Source organism: Camelus dromedarius, chromosome 8 (assembly GCF_036321535.1).
Source record: "Camelus dromedarius isolate mCamDro1 chromosome 8, mCamDro1.pat, whole genome shotgun sequence".
Taxonomy (NCBI): Eukaryota; Metazoa; Chordata; class Mammalia; order Artiodactyla; family Camelidae; genus Camelus; species Camelus dromedarius.
The window spans coordinates 48471370-48484842 of record NC_087443.1 but is presented as its reverse complement, the minus strand read 5'-3'; the positions used below and the strand labels follow the sequence as shown (position 1 = coordinate 48484842).

The 13473-nt window shown below is 42.3% G+C and overlaps 1 protein-coding gene across 10 annotated transcripts in view; it reads left to right on the top strand.

Annotated features, from left to right (window-relative positions):
* The window catches only part of SGMS1 (sphingomyelin synthase 1), a 264875-nt gene that overhangs the window by 71714 nt on the left and 179688 nt on the right, over positions 1–13473 (top strand). Inside the window, exon 1 of one of the 10 annotated variants that reach the window (XM_031461326.2) lies at positions 12258–12277. The exons of 8 other annotated variants lie outside the window; for them this stretch is intronic. The gene's annotated coding sequence lies outside the window, so the exon portion shown is untranslated. Of the gene's footprint in view, positions 1–12257; positions 12278–13473 lie in introns of those variants that run through there. One more of the 10 variants, XM_064488182.1, reaches the window with a different exon arrangement.

Below are 13473 nucleotides of genomic sequence, written 5' to 3'. Positions count from 1 at the left end.
GCTGTTTATGGCCTGTGGCATGAAACCTATTTGCCATTTCCGATCTAGCAGAAAAAGCCATAGCATTCCAGGCATGTAGGTTCTCGCCCTGATCTTTAGACATGTGGCCTCAACTCTGTATGCCTTAGTTTGCACCCAGTCTGATGCAGGTAATCAGATGGTAACATGAGATATTCTTTCATGGAGGTAAAGTAAGAAATACTGAAATATTAGTAATGGTTATCCAAATATAAGGTGGTATAGTTACATTCAGTGTGCTTCGTATAACAAATACTCATCTTGCGATCAGACACTTAAATAGAGAATAAAATGTAAATTTTTTGATCTGCACAAATGTAAGTTTTCCTTACAGACTTACCACGTCTATATATGTGTCCTTTACAACAGGGAGTCTACTTTTCTTTCACAATTAAGTTGCTCTCTGGTCTAGTTCTTATGTTGCTAGAGAAGAATACGCTTCAAGGAGATAGGATGTAAAATCGCAGGAAGACGCCAGTTTTTATTTAGTTTACTGTCCTTCTGTGGCAGTGTTTCCTAAAGTATCCCCGTGGATCACCTGCATCAGAAACACCTGGGCTTGGTTAAATTGCAGATTCCTGCCCCCACAACTTAACTGAATCAGACTTTCTGAGGCCTGGAAATCTGCATTTTTAAGTAAGCTCTGCTAGTTGGAGAACCACAGCCATATAATACCTGGTATATAGTGCGTCATTAGTAAATATTGAACAGAATCTTTACAGATGTCTCATTCACTGGCCTTTTCAGTCTCACCTGAGTGTAACGATGACATCAGAAAACATAGCACTGCCACCGCTGTCCAATAAAAGGTAAAGACATTGTGGCGCAGGTTGGAATCAGTCAATGGCCTTATTCAGCTGGAGCACAGGCGATCAACAAGGTCATTGTTCCCAGAGGCTTACACACACTGGCCCTCTGGGCACAATGGCCCCTTGACCACAGCTGACATGGGCAGAAAGGAACCAGGCAAGGCGCTGGTCCACCCCTCCTCCCCACACCCCGCCCATGGGTGCTGCTGAGTGAAGGCCTGTCCTGTGGGGAAGGGGCGGTGCTGCTGGTCTAGTCCGGGTCCCCCCGAGTCCCTGCCCTCCCTGAATGGCCAGGATGCCAGGAGAAGACTTGCTCTGAGTAGAAAGGCAGAAACAATAAGAGCAGCTAAAGCTGGCATTGCTGAGCGCGCAGGACCTGCTTTCCTTGTAGTAGCTCATGTAATCAGCCCAAAGCGGGGCGAGTCCAGGGCACTGGTGAGAAAGCGTTTCACAGCAAGCTTTGGCCCTGGATGGACTGGCCCCAAGGAAGCTTACAGGTCTCTCTCCCATTCACAGCACAGCTTGCTCTGCACCCTCAGCCTTGCTTGATCTCCTTCGACTCTTTATGGCGCTTAAAGCTTGGACTGCACAATTCCATACCCAGAGTAATCATTGTTTTCTCTCATTCCTTAAGTGTTAATTCCGTCTCACCAGCTAGAACAGAGATTCTCAGTGGCCCTAGTGTTTAGGACATTTGTGGTTGTCCCAATGATGATGAGGACTGTGTACATTAGCATTTCACATTCTGAGGGTGTGGGATTCTAAATGCCCCTTGGTACTCGGGACAGTGAAGGATGTCTTGTCCAGAATGCTGATGCACCCCCTTGAGAAATGCTGCAGCTCTGCTGGTTTGCCTGCATCTTGTCCAGTGCTTCCTTGAGAATAGACCGGGCATTTATGATGTGATGAATCTGCATGGCTTGGCAGATGCAGTATGAGCTAAATTACACTCCGGGAGAATAAACAAATGGTTGAAGCCACCTTTCTGGCTGGCAGTTGTGCTCTGACAGTGAAGCTGTCCCTCTTCTTGGATTGTGCTTCGCAGCTTCTCCCTTCCTGATGGTACAGTGGGGACAGGAGTTATGACCCAGACACTGGTCCTGAGCCGCTGCTGCCATTCCATTCAGGAAACACTCTGATGTAAAAAATATCCCACTGCCTGTTGTCTCACAGACACCTTGGTCTCACAGAAATAAACGGGGTAATATATGAGTTAGATAAACAACGAGGTCCTACTGTATAGCACTGGGAACCATATTCAATACCTTGTAATGGCCTATAATGAAAAAGAACATGAAAAAAATATATATCTGAACCACCATGCTGTACACTAGAAGTTAACAACATTGTAAACCGACCATACCTCAAAAAAAAAGGGTGATATGAAATAAATGAAGTGTTACGTCATGAGAGGGGGTGGCTACAGGGACTCCAGTCCTTTATCGCTGACACCATCCCAGGTGAGTGCTTTTAGCAGCAGGAGGGCTTGAGGTTTGGAGGGATGTGTTCTGAGCTCCCAGACCTTCTGGAGTTATATATTTTGCCTGTGGATCAGAAAGCTGCTGTGGAGAGAAAATTTTGAACTGAGGATCAGACAAGGTCAGTACAGAGTCCTGGGATGTTTGCTCACTCATATCAGTCATTCAGTTAGAGATACCAGAGAAGTGACAGGTGGTTAAAAGTTTAGGAACACAAGAAGATGAAAAGAGGGTGACGCCAGATCTTATTTTAAAGGACTAGGAGTTCAGCCAGCTATCTTGCTGAACTAATGATGCCCTATAAATGGGATTTGTGTATCTTGAAAACCAGATAATACTTAGACTAACAGTAAAGGCAACGATTAGAACAGACTGGGGAAATTCAGCCACAGGTGGTTGAGAGAAATGCAAATTGAAGTGACTCAAAGGGTGGGTTCTCCCTACGAGGCTTCCGGTGACCAACTGAGAAACAATGTGTTCTTCCTTTGACTCAGTGAGCTTACTTCTAGGAGTGATTTCTGAGGAAATGAGTAGAGCTCTGTTCAGAGGTTTAGCTTGGAGGTTGCTTAGTGAGCATTGTTTGAAACGAATCTTAGAAGCAACACAGATGGCCCCATCCCCCCAGTACCTTATAATTCATCTGTGTAATGGAATATTCTGTAACCATGACAGTAATGTGGAAGAAAATATTTATCTGAGACAAAATGTATGAAAAATAGGCTATAATAGAATATATAAGGCTAATGTTTCAGTAAAGAATCTATGTAAACATAGAGGGAAAAAAAACCTAGGACGGCATTAATGAAAATGCTCACTTGGATTATCTTTTAAGTGGTTGAATTCCAAGTACCTGGAATTCTTTCATCAGGCTTTAGTACTTAAATTGTTTAATTTGAACATGTGTAGTTATTTCTGTAGTTAAACAGTTCAATACAGTAAATAAAAACATGATCAAATATATTAAAAGGAGCTTTGTCAACCTGTTGTCCAAATATTTCAATGTTTAATCATTTTAAAATCCAAACATTCCTGGTAGTTCTAAGGAACTATTAGTCCCTCACATTTTACCCTGAGTTAGTTGATCATTAGCACAGAAGAAATAAGAGTTCTAATTACTGGGAGTAAATGTGGGTGGGGGTCAATTAATGAGTGAGAAGCAAGGAGGCATATTAATAGAATTAAGAGGAATATAGATTAAGTAAGTCTAATATGTGAATACTAGCTACATTTCCCTAGTTTGAAACTCTACCTAGGAAATTCCCTACTGAAACATCACACACTCATGCCTCTTAGAGTGGCTGGGGGATACCCACTCAGCCTAGGCTTGGTTCCCGTGCCTCCAAAGTGGCTGAATCAGAGATGTGAGAGCGTCTCCGGTGCTAGAACTGACTTTTAGAGGAATCAGGTTTCCAGCCAACAGCCTAGTTCACCGTAGGCTTCTTAATTCTCAAAGGTTAGGCCAGAGTTGTATCAGTGAATCAGCCCATTAAGAATTTAAGTCTTATTTCAAGGAAATACTTTGCAGTAGCATGTCTTAGAACATACTCTGTGGGACACTATTCTTATGGGAAGGCTCATGGGGAAAAACAAAGAAAGGGGATGGGACAGATAGATTTGTGAAAGGAGACTGGTCAGCATGTCTGCCAGCCCAGCCCCAGCTCACATCTCACATTTAGTGTATGTATTAAGACTCCAGAAGTCTTGCCCTAAGGACATCTTTTGGGTTTGAGTTAACCTTGAGTTTACTAAATTTAGTTACCTATAGGGTTTTTTTTTTTTTTCATATAAGGATTTAAAAAACTATTGAGGCAAAGATTGGATACTCTTTTTTTTTTTTAATGAAAGTGTTGGGAGTTGAACCCAGGACCTTGTGCGTGTTAAGTACAGAGGCTACCACTGAGCTAACACCCACCCTTCATGCCCAGATGGATACTCTTATATGTGAATATAGGGTGGCCTTTGTTTAGCGGTACCTTGTTCTAGCTAGAGCTGAGAGCTTTGAGTGTACTCCATGGGGAAATATCCACGTGGAGTGTACTCACTATTCTGGGAACACTGTGAAGTGAGACCTGAGTTCACATAATAGTAAGAGGTGTCTCCCTCGGTTGGTGTTACACAGCGTATAAAGACTGGTATAATTTAGGATTTTGTTTTTCTTAAAATCTCAAACGACAAAGGTTGGCAAGAAAAGCATATTCATTATTGTCCTCTCTCTTGAAATTTCCCTCAAGTGAATATATGTTAGTCTATGGAACCTTCCTCCCCCAAAAGTTTTATTCATGAAACAATGGGCCTGCAGTATTTCCAGCCCATTTTCCCTTGGAAAGAGCAGGGTCGGCGGGCTGCTATCTTACCCTGTGGATGAAGGGTCCCCTGCCCCGCACCTGGCAGCTCTCTGCTCTCCCACACTGGAGCGGGGAGTTTGGGAGGCAAGAAGGGCTTGTGAGCCAGGGATGGTTCCTGCTGCTTCCCTGTGGACCTGGAGATACTGCGTTATCAGTGTGCCTGGGCCTGCGGAAAAGTCAGGGAAGCTGGGGTCAAGCTGGGAGCTGATGCCTGCAGGACCAGTGCCGCCACCTCTGGCTGCTGTGATTCTGTTCCAGCTGAGACACAGAGGTGACTCTTTTTAAGTCTGGGGAGGTACCTGTGAGTTAAGACCTTTAATTTCTTTAACTCCACTGTGGGGCCCCAAACTTGGCAGGCTAGGAATGTAGGAAGATAATATAGAAAAAAGATATTTTCAGTCCGTAGACTCCTCAGTAGGAGAATGCTCATCTCGTACACATGTGGCCAGTCAGCGATACACTTGGCAAATCCAGGGAAGTGCGTGTAATGATTACTCTGGACAGCGTGTCTTTTTTTGATATGAGCAATAATGCAACTCAAACAAAACCAGATCCCCGAGAGGCTGACTGAGGTCCAGCCTCCTCTGAGGCTCATCATGGAACCTCAGGCTCCCTTCCTTCCCCACTGCAGCCCCACCTTCATGCTTCAAAGGTCAGTCGAGTACTCATGTGGCCCAGGTAAAAAGGAAGTGGGCCAAGAATGGGTTTTACCCAGGGGATTGAAAAGTTAACCATTTCTGGTGTACAACAAAGTGATTCAGTTATACATATACATACATATATATATGTATCTTTAGAAACTAACATTGTAAATCAACTACACTTCAATAAAATTTTTTTTAAAAGATGCCAAAAATATAAATTGAAATGAATAAATCTATCAAAAATATGTAAGCACTTTATGGAGAAAATTATAAAACTCTTTTGGAAAATATTAAAGATCTAAATTAAAAAAAGTTAAACATTTCTGAGTTCAGCAGGAGCAAAGAGTTTGTCCTGTTTCCATCAAATGAGATTCACTTGGGGATGGGATTAAAAGAAAAATATTCTTGAAAAGTAAACCTTTTAATTAAAACTTTTCCCCCCTCTAAGATCCCAGTAAAACAGAGTGGAACACATTATCCACAAGGCAATTTTAGATAAGAAGCTGAACGTTTAGATGCCTCTTCATTTATTTCTTTGATAATTCTACACTGGTTTGGTTCCAGTCACAAATGTGGGTGAATAAGATAAATGATACTGATCAGTAACCTTTGTATTTTCTATTCTTTCTTTCAATTTTCTGTCTGATGAGAATACACTTAAAGCATTGACTCATTTAATTCTGTAGCTGGAACGAATCTGCAGATGCAGAACTCAAGGCCTCAGGAGGGAAAAAGATCTTTCGAGTTCATCCATCTAGTTATCCATGTAATCCAGGGCTTGGATGTTTTTGCTGAACATCAGAGTATAGGTAAAAGATCACAAGAACACTCATACAAATTCCCAAGAGGCTACCTCTTCGGTCACACTCATATTGGTAAAGGGATGGAAAGGAGCATTCCTGCCACGTGATCTTTTTACCAACAGATGGGACAAAACCTCTCCCTCCCCATGAGTGATGTTTCCACTGCGGTGCTTCAGACAGGCACCTCTTCTTAACAAATGTTTGACCTATTTCGTATGAGTAGCCAGGGCACAAATAAAAAAGACTAGACCCTTGTGAAAAATGATATTTGTTGTTTTTAATGGTGAAAATGACTCATTCCGCAATGTTTGCATGCCTACCATGAGCTGGAAACCGTTCTAGTTGCTGTGGTTTCAAAGGCAAATAAGAAAGACAAGAAAACATTTTGTCAACTTACTGGTATATTTTGCCTGTTCCTTTTCTGTGCATGCACCTAGTTTCAGTCACATTGCAGGGATTTGAGAAGACTTTTGTCGTGCGCTGGTGTGGTGGCTCTTGCTCCTGGTTCGGGATTAATCATGCTAACAGACCTGTAGAGCACCAACCTGGGGGCGTTTGTTTACCAAGCAGCACCATTTCATTGCACACCCCTTACTAAATCCCTCAGGACAGCCAAAGTGCTGTTTATTGCCATATGCTTTTGAATGTCTTGTTAGTGAATAGGATCCACTTGGAATACAAGGATAAGGGAATTTACCATGACAAACTGAAACACAAATTACAGCACTTTCCTCAAATAAATAGAATAGCTTGTTGCTATCAAGAAAAGTAAAATTTGAGGAAGACTAAGATACAAACGGGTAGCCTGTGTATGTTCCTTTTAAAATATGAAATAAAGCCCCAAGCATTCTTTCGGGTGGCTCCTCCCCTTCTGGTCAATGGGTGATAATGGCATCTTCACTGGTAAGTGACACATCAATCTACAGGTGATGGCACTGACATGTAAACAGTGCCTGCTGCAGCCAAATGAGATGATGGGTATCTGAGCAGTGAAATAACTGTTGACATTTCTGAAAACCTTTTATTTCAGTTACTTCTGGGATTTTGTATAAAGTGCATCCAAATAATTTTTCCTGGAAGGTCTTGCTTTGAGGACCAACTTCTTTGTGACATCTTCCTGCCCAATAGGTCATCTTATTTAGTACTTTAAAACTTGATAGAAGGAAAGGATGTTTATTTCTGTATTGTCAGTGCCTCTCTGAGTACTTTCTCCGAGATACACTTTAATATTATATTCACAGTAAAAAAAATAAGAAAGCACATGCTTCTGCATATATGGTATAACCCGTTGTTAAAAAAAAGATGATTGTTTCTCTGTACCTAGGGGGAAAGGCCCTTTCCTAGTCTTCTTTTGATCAGAATTGTATGGCCTGCTCTGTTTCCCTTTTTTCTCTGGCTAATGGAAATTTGGAAATTTTACTGTTGAAATACACCAACAGTATTATCTCCTGGTTGGAAAATCAACTTTTTTAATTTCATGCCTTTATGTCTGTGACCTCCAAGTGCCTATGTGTATGTTGTTGAATGTTGCCTCAAATCTTTCTTGCAGATGGGTAGCATGTAAATAATTTAATAAAATGAACTGCTAATGATAGTGTGATGATTTTAGATAAACCATTCATTTAGCTTGTAGTTTTGAGATTTTTGGACAGAAAATTACATACAGCTTTAATTGGCTAAAAGAAGGCCAGGGATTTTGGAGGAAACATTAGGGCCAGAAAATTCTGATATAGCCCATTTAATCACTCAAGTTATATTTGTATTTTAGCAGTCAGTATTACAGTGTGACTGACCATTAATTTAGAAACCTCTTATTTAACTAGTGTACATCAAAGCAATCTGCAGTTTTTCATGGGGGTGCGATGATGATTGAGGAGCATGGTGACTATCTAAAGCATTTAATATGTAGATGGACTGTGCTGCTTTTTTGCTTTAAAGAAATAATGAGAATTGGACAAGGAGATTGCAAAGGACACTGGGAAAAGAAAGATCCTTTTTCACGTGGGGGATTGAAGTGCACAGCAGGCTTAGTCCTGCCCTCCTCTGCGCCCTCCCCCACTTGACTCCCTTTGCCGGAAGCTCTAATTGTGTGCTATTGTAATTATTTGTTTACAGTCTGCATCTCTATTAAACCAGAGTTGGCCCAGCCTTGTTCTTCTTTGTGTCGGCTGTACCGAGCACAATGCTGGCAGTAAGGTTTTCACATATATGATTCATGTTTCTGAAATAGCAGATTAGGAGGCATATTTTAGGCCAGTAAGTATTTCAAAATATTGGCAAATATTTCGAATATTCAAAAGGGTCTGGGAGGCACTTTTTTGCCCCCAAAGTGTAATCTCTGTTCCAAAAACAAAAAAAATTCAGAAAACCTGGTTTCCTGTAATCTCACATTTCTTAAAATTATTTAGTTGCAAGGAGCCTTTTGGTTCTGAGGCCTGCTTGAATGGGAAGGGATACCTCCTCGAGCACCCTTCACACCTGTCTCTCCTGCATTTTTGTACTGTGCTGGTTGTCAACGTGACCTGTATTTATTAAAGGCCTACAGTATTCTCGTCCGTGTATTGTGCTGAGGATACAGTGGTAACCAAAATGTGGACTCTGCTGTCAAGGATGGAGTTTATATTCTGGAAGTATTAGAGGACGACTCAAGTCTTAGAATTTACACAGAGAACTTCCTTGCTGCCACCTTTTATTCTTGAGGGCAGGTTGACACAGAAAACCATAAGTAAGAAAGTTTGAGAGTCATTGATTTGAGTATTTGTGATAAGGATTCTCTGCTGGAGAGAAAACTAGAAAAGGGTATTTTGATTGACCTTTTCCTTCTTTATCTACTGTATCCCAAACACATACTTTGTGCTGTGCCATCGATGTAATTTCATTTCCACAGTGTCCCAGCTCTAAAACCCAGTTTGTTCTTGTGGAAATCTTACCGTTTTTGGATAGCCATAGCAATTTATAAATCAATCCTCTCTGATAGTCTTCCCAAGGGACATTATGACTATACTAGATGATAGAATGAAATCTGTAGTAGTATGTCACATTGATGAGTGACATATCATGACCTTTCAGTGATTTGGGCTTCTTTAAAGCACAGAACACATCTTGGGGATGAGAACAGGTTTGCACTGAATGTTGCTCGGTGAAATTCCGATTGGTGCCAAGGAAATGCTTTGTGGAGTGATTGTGTCTGATCCCCAGATTGCACTCCTGTTTGCCTCACTCATGTGTCTTCTAGTTTTAAGCAACGGTTTCTGCTGCTTATTCTGGGTACATCACTTAACCCCCGAGAGGCTCAGAATCCTCATCTGTAAAATTGCCATCATTTGACGAACCTCTGAGTGCTTTCGAAAGTTGCATAACATCTATGAAGTGCCTGTTTCAGGACTAAGAACAGAATAGGCCCTCAGTACACAACAGCTGTTCTTATCTCTTAAAATGGGAGACTTCTTTATTCCCCAGCATTTAGAAGCTCAGATTTATACTATTTTTGAGTTACAATCATTCGTTCTTACTAACGGGAGTCTGCAGTGCATTTCAAATCCTGTAGATTGCATTCTTCTTAGTCTATAAGCTGGTATTGTCTACTTGTTGGTGTTTTTCCATATGGCTTAGGACTGAGTCTTGAAGCAAATTAGCAGTTCCTTAATTATTTTTATTATGATTTTACTTATATAGTCCTTAGAGCCAGATACTGGAACTAAGTTCTTTACATAAATTATCTCATTTAATCCTTAGAGTCAAGACACTGATGTACAGAGAAAGGTCAAGTAATTTGTTCAAAGACACATTGGAGAACCTCTGATTGAAACCCAGGCGTGTCTGACTTCTCAGTCCAGGTTCTGAGAGCTTCTCTCTCCCTTTGGCATGTGTTAAATCATTGAGAAGATGGTCCTTCAGAGTGGCAGACACCAGTGTTTTGTGGATGGCTTTCAGTCTGGTTTGGTACTATGTGCATAAACACATCATTCTGTAGTTAAAGGACTCGTGCTCTGAGATAGGTGTTAAGATAGCACAACTTGCTCGTGAGCACTGCACTGTATGTTCCTGCTGGGCCTTTATTATTGTCTGTCCTCTCTCTGGTTCTTAGTGATCGAGTCTTGGAGGAGGCAGTATATTGAGCAGTTAAGAGCCCATGACTCTGAAATTGGACAGCCCGACTTGAATCCCAGCTCTGTCAATTACAAGCTGTGTAAGGTAGAGCAAGTTACTTCTCATCTCTGTGCCTCAGTTTCTCATCCATAAATTAGGGATAATAAATAGTACTTAGTTTTAAAGGGTTGTTGTGAGGATTAAGAGTACACACACACACACACACACACGCAAATGGTGCTTAGGGTACTTAGAATGGTGCCTGGCACGTAGTGAGTATTCTGCAGTGTTTGTGGTTAGTAACGATGATGTTCTTTGGGCATACCTCTGGGCAGTGGCATTTTTGTCTTCCTGTTCTGCACGGAGCCTGCCCCGGTGCTCTACAACGGTGGGCGCTTGTAAAAGTCTCTAGAGGGGATGGCTGGGCATGGATGGGCTGAAGTTGAATGCACACCCAACTCTTTTTGTCCTGAAGTTGTATTTGCCTCATTGACATAAGCTCTCTCCCTTGACTTTAATAGAAACAGGGACTGAATAAAAGTTGACCCAGGCAAGGTTAAAATTCTTTGTCAATAGTAATAGCTGACATTTACTAAGTGCTTACTGTGTGGTAGGCATAGGCTAAATATTTTTATGATTAACTTACTGAGTCTTTCCAAGAGCCCCGTGAGGCAGATATTAGCCCATTTTACAACTAGTAAGTTTCACGTGCATTCGTCTTATCCTGTGGTTAAGAGACTGGACTTTGAATCAGGGGAGACCATGTGAAAGCCCACAGCACCAGCAGAGCTGAGCTTCCGCCGACCTTTAGCTTCTAGTAAAGCACTCAATAAACAGTTGTGTTATCTGTTATTATTGCAACTTCCGTGAGGCAGAATCATGAACACCTACCCTACTTGAGTACAAATGTGAGAGCTCTGAACATTGGTGATTAGCACAGCAGTCATGTATGGGTATGCAGACTGCATATTCCTTTGTTAAAAATTCTTGCTTTGGGGAAAGTCTTCATCCTGAAGCTAAAATTTTCATACTTTAGGTTAAAACTATTTTGTCGGTGCTTCCTTGGGTAGAAAAGGAAAACTGCGGTCCATTGCTCTTCGCAGGGTGTGCTTAAAACGATGTTAAATGGTGCATCTTCCTTGTTTTCTCTTCCCAAGGTTGAGCTTTCCCCGTGGATTTCATACTTTTCATCCCTGTGGGTTTCATCTACTTTTGATCCTCTTCCATTTTTTTCTCTAATTTTCCCCAGAAGTGTGGAGCCCAACACTGGTCACTGTGACCCTGGCCACTGTTTCCCGCGCCTGAGTTTGCCCGTCCTCCCTCCTTCACAGTCAGGGTCTGCGACGTGAAGAAGGGTAGCCTGGGTGAGGCGAGGGGCCGGCTGGAAACACTCATCCTCTCTGCTTCACTCTTCCCGAGACCGTCGCCGGGCCATTGGTGAGGCAGCTGGCTACGAGTCCTGTTCATGCCTCCTTTGTTAGGTCCCCAACTCCACAGTCTGGGGCCAGAAAGGGGCATATTGAGTCAGTGAGCTTCAGGGCCCACATGGACCACAGCAGGTCTCCTCCATATTAGACATGCACATTGCAGCACATCGATTCCTGTAGAGTGACTTTGCCTATTCCCGAATCCTCACTTAGTTTGTGTGGGAGCTAATATATTGCTGCTAATAGAGCATCAATCCCATTGGTTGCACAATCCACAAACTTCCTGAGGATGGAATTGATTTAATTATACAGATATTCCAGATTCTTCCCTTTGAGAAGTCCTTTTAATCTTTGACCCAATACACATTTTTTTGTTGTTCCGAGTAAGAACATTCTTCCGCATCTCCCCCACTACTTTTAAACACTTATTGCTTGAGCCATGTGTATATTCCTGGATTCTTAGAAATTGCCCTCTGTCTTGATGAAATATTTTGTTCTTTATTATCAGTATCACAGTTGATGTTAGTTGATGAATATCTTTATGGCATCCTCTTATGAAGAATTCTGATGAGCTTTTCCCGTCTTATTCTTACCCTTTTAGTGTTGTCATAGGGTCATCATCTGTTGCCGTTCTGGGCCTTTCCCTGGAAGCACCAGCTATACGGTCAGTTTTTCAGTTGCATATGTTAAGTGCTGTTTATGGAAAGCCCGTAAGCTCTTTGACCCCACCACTCACTGGCTGTGTAACCCTGGGGAGGCTGCTGACTCTCTCCGCCCGCTTGCTCATCTGCAGGGCAGACTGAGAACAGCACCTCCTGTGCGGAGTTAGTGTGAGCACACAACGAGCTAGTGCATGTTGAATACCCCTAGTGCTTAGCACACTGTAAGTGCTCAGTGAGTGTTGTTATCATTGTAAAGGTGAGCACAGGTGTCGTGAGAGTACTAACATTGAATTATTAACCCAGCTTTGAATGGTGATCATGAAATACTGCCCAGAGGTTGTCAAGCCTCAGTGATTTAGTCAAGAGAAGAAAGGGAGGGAGGGGTGTTTCATGAAGGGGAAATGGCGCCACCGTTTTCACTAGGGATGGGGCGTAACGCCTTAGGAGGTGAGGTGGAAAGGTGAGCAGGGAGTAGGTCACAGAGGTCTTGTTCTGTGAGGTCCTGGGGCTCTGACTGTATTACTGGGAAATGGGGAACCACTGAAGAATTTGAACCACTTGATTAGAGAGCTGGACACATGCTGTCTTGAGGAAACACAGCTCAACAGGGTCCACATGGAGATGCTGAGACCTGAGAAGACTGATCTAAGTAAGTGCCCGGATGGTAAGGTGGGCAGAAGGACAGAGATACATCATCCTTACAGAGGATGCTCGCCTTTAAGTTCTAGGGGACCTGAAATAAAACTGAAGAAAGGTATAACTTCGATGCATTGATTCCTGTAGAGAAAATGAATTAGATGGGCTGCAATGTGCATATCTAATACGGAGAAAATCTGCTCAAGAAGTAGAAAGAAGGTGTCCCACATTTCTGCCTGGCTCACTGTGGGAAAGCTAAGTGTGCGTGTGTGCGCACCATGGGCGCAAGTCTGTCTGCTTGTACAGGGAAAGACCTAGTCTTCTGTGATGGCAAACTCTTCTTTTCTTACATTTCCTCTGTGATGAAAAGACTGTGCTTGTTTGCCAGTTTCCTTTAGATTAACTGTATCTGGGGTTGCAAGTTTTCTTTTTGACTACTTTTTCCGATTATTTTCTCACCAGTGGTTAGGAGTGGAAATGGAAGTGCATCAGAAACTGATTTACAGGAAAAGGAGCCTTCTCCCCACCCCTAAGTACATACACATAAACAAGAAAAATAAAG